The sequence below is a fragment of the Ornithorhynchus anatinus genome, chromosome 21 (assembly GCF_004115215.2).
Source record: "Ornithorhynchus anatinus isolate Pmale09 chromosome 21, mOrnAna1.pri.v4, whole genome shotgun sequence".
NCBI classification, from domain to species: domain Eukaryota; kingdom Metazoa; phylum Chordata; class Mammalia; order Monotremata; family Ornithorhynchidae; genus Ornithorhynchus; species Ornithorhynchus anatinus.
In genome coordinates this window covers 15,870,592-15,874,288 of record NC_041748.1, presented here as the reverse complement: position 1 = coordinate 15,874,288, position 3,697 = coordinate 15,870,592, and positions in this window count along the sequence as shown.

Sequence of the window (3,697 nt, the reverse complement as noted above, 5' to 3'; positions counted from 1 at the left end):
TGCCTGTAATTATAAACTCCTTGAGGGCAGGGATTGTGTCTATCAACTGGGTTGGACTCTCCCAGGCGCTCAGTACAGTCCTCTACCACAGTAAGTGCTCAGTAAATACCCCTGATTGATGGGCACCAGCATGCTGCACACCTGTTGGAGAATGGGCTTCCCCTGTTGGGAAGTAGCGTGACCTAGTGGATAGAGCCTGGTCCTGGGAGACAGAGGACCTGGGTTCCAAACCTGACTCTGCCACTGGACTGTCATGTGATCTCGGGCAAGTCACTTCACTTCTCTGTGCCTCAGTTTCCTCACCTATAAAATGGGGATTAAATCTTCCAACCTCCTATTTGGACTGTGAGCCACATGTGGGACAGAGAATGTGACCAACCTGATGAGCTCATATCTACCCTAGCACTTAGTACAGTGCCAGGCACATAGTAGCACTTAACTAGCACCATTAAAAAAAAATTGGCCCCCCTCTCCTGCCTCAGGCTTAGAACCTTCTCATCGCTTAGACTGTGAGCTCACTGTGGGCAGGGAATGTGTCTGTTGTATTGTACTCTCCCAAGAGCTCAGTACAGTGATCTGCACACAGTAAGCGCTCAATAAATACGATTGAATGAATCACCTGCATGGGGAGAAAGGCAGCTCTCCTGAAGCCCCTAGGGGTTTTTTCCACCACCCATCCGGGTCGGGGGTCGGGGGTCGGGGGGTCCCGACTGGACAGAGCTGTCAACCGGGGCCCACTGGGGCAGAGCAGAGAGTCCCATCCTGATATGACCCTGCTTCCGTGCGGAGTCTGAGCCAGGGGCCGGTCTGGGGCACCTTGACCCTGCTGGGCTGTGGAGGAGATGCCCCCCTCCCCCCGGGGACAGGTTCTAATCCTTGGTTCGATCTGGGCCAGCCCCTACTGCTCCCCACAGAGAGAGAGAGAGAGAGGAAGAAAGAGGGAAAGAGAGAGAGAGAGATAGGGCCTGGATCTGGGTCTGATGCAGATCGAGAGATGAACATTTCACCTCCGCTGATATTTCTGAGCGGCACGGGCCACCCCGTTCCCACGCTGAGCAGCTTCTCTGACCCTGGGGGAGAGGAGAGAAGCTCCCGGGCCCCCAGCCCTGCCCCACCTCAAGGTGGCCATCTGCCTGCCAGGGGGTCTCGGTCAATACCCCAAACCAGCTGGGCGCCCTTTCCCATTTCTCGTGGCAAGAGCCCAAGAGGGCTCCTCCTGACTCTGGGCAGCCGGATTGCCCTGCCCACAGGCCACCAACTCTCAATCCCCAAGGCCGTTTGGAGAGGAGCTCCTCTTTAGACTGTAAGCTCCCTTGAGGTCAGGACAATAATCACTGTGGTACTGGCTAAGCAAAGCAGCATGACCTAGTGAATAGAGCCCAGGCCTAGGGGTGAGAAGGACCTGGGTTCTAATCCCAGCTCTGCCACTTGTCTGCTGGGTAACCTTGGGCAAGTCACTTCATGTCTCTGGGCCTCTGTTACCTCACCTGGAAAATGGGCATTAAGATTGGGAACCCCATGTGGGACAGGGACTGTGTCCAACCTGATTAGCTTGTTTCAATCTACCCCGGCGCTTAGAACTTAGTAAGCTTGGAACATAGTAAGCATTTACAAGTACCATAATTATTATTATTATTGTTATTATTAAGTGCTTACTATGAGTCAAGCACTGTACTAAGCATTGGGGTAGATATAAGGTTAGACGCGGTTCCTGTCCCACACAGGGCTCACAGTCTAAAAGGGAGGGAGAACAGGGATTTATTCCCCATTTTGCAGATGAGGAAACTGAGGCCCGGAGAAGTGAAGAAACTTACTCCATGGTCACACAGCAGGTGGGGGCGGAGCCAGGATGAGAAGTAATAATAATAATTATTGATTGATAAGGACTTACTATATGCCCAGCACTGTGTTAAGGACTGGGGTAGACAATCATGTTGGACACAGTCCCTGATCCACATGGGGCTCACAATCTAAAGCGGAGAGATAACAGGTGTTGAATCCCCATGTTACAAATAAAGAACCTGGAGCCCAGAGAAGTGAAGTGACTTGCCCAAGTCACAGAGGATCGCAGTCCTGTGATCTTTCTGCTAGGCCACGCGGCTTCTCTTTGTCAAAACAATGGTGTCTGCTACACCAACTGTACTCTTTTGTACTCGCCCAAGACCAAAGAAGAGTACACTGCTCTCAGTTGGTGCTCAATAAATACCACAAGGGCTACTGAATGGGGATTGAGACTGTGAGACCCACTTGAGGCAGGGACTGGGTCCAACCCGATCTGCTTGCACCCACCCAGTGTCTGGCACATAGTAAGCTCTGAACAAATATCATAATTATTATTATAATTATTATTATTACTACTCTCAATGCTCTGTTGAGCCCAGGTAGACTTTGCTACACCAGAGACTAGTCCTTACTCTGGCCTGCCACCCCCCCACCTCCTGTGTTACCTCGGACAGGTGACTTAGCCTCTCTGGGCTTCAATTTCCTCATCTAGAAAATGGGGATGACTTCGCTGGACTTGGTGGGAGGACATAAGATCTCTGCCATGACGGGGTTTGGGGAAAGCAAACAGGGCCCAGAGAGACAGGTTGCCCACCCCCATTCCCTGCCCCACCCCCATGTCCCGGCTATAGCTTCCTGCTGCCTTCTGCACCTCCCTACCTCCAGCCCCCTTGTTCCTGGAAAACTCACTTTAACTCTTTCATAACCTTGGTGAGCTGGTATCCATTGGGAATCCTGCCCTGGGCCTCTTTCTCTTCTGCTTCGTGGTAGTATCCCCTCCCTCCTTACCCCCTGGCCCTCACCTGGACCCTAAGGACCCCAGTGGCTGTACCTGGCTGTGGAGGGTCCCCCAAAACCGCCGGGGGAGCAGGCCTTGGGGGAGAGAGCACCCCCTTCAATGCCATGCTGAGCCTGGGGCATGGGTTAATAGGGGTTCTTGGGCTTCCGATGAATCAATCAATTGATCAATCAGTGGTCTTCATGGAGTGCTTACTGTGGGCAGAATCTGTGTGGCCTAGTGGAAAGAACATAGTCCTGGAAATTGGAGGCCCTCGGTTCTAATCCTGGCTCTGCCATTTGTCTGCTGTGCGACCTTAGGCAAGTAACTTCACTTCTTTGGGCCTGTTTCCTCATTTGTAAAATGGGGATTAAATCCTACCCAGTCCTACTTTTTACAGTATTTGTTAAACACTTATGTGGATTGGGCACTGGGGCAGATACAAGATAATGGGATAGGACACAGTCCCAGTCTCACGTGGGGCTCCACTCTTAATCCCCATTTTACAGATGAGGTAACTGAGACACAGAGAAGTGAAGTGATTTGCCCAAGTAATTAGAACCCAGGTCCTCTATCTCCCAGGAGTGTGTTCTTTCCACTAGGCCATGCTTTCATTATGAGCCCCATGTGGACAAGGATTGTGTCCAACCTGATTATCCCGTATTTACCCCAGTGCTTACTACAATGCTTGGAGAAGAAAAAGATTGGAGAAGGAGGGAGGAGGGAGGAAATGGTGGCTCCGAGTGAGGCAGCTGGGCCGGGAGCCATGCAGAGCAAACCCTGGGCCCGTTCCCTGCCCGTCAGGAGCCTCAGTTCGAAAGGAGCCAGGTGGGCCATGGGCACCCACCCTGGTCCAGGCCAGGAGGAGGGCACTGCCGGCTGCTCGTCAAGAATGAAGTTGGGTCTCCTCTGCCTGGC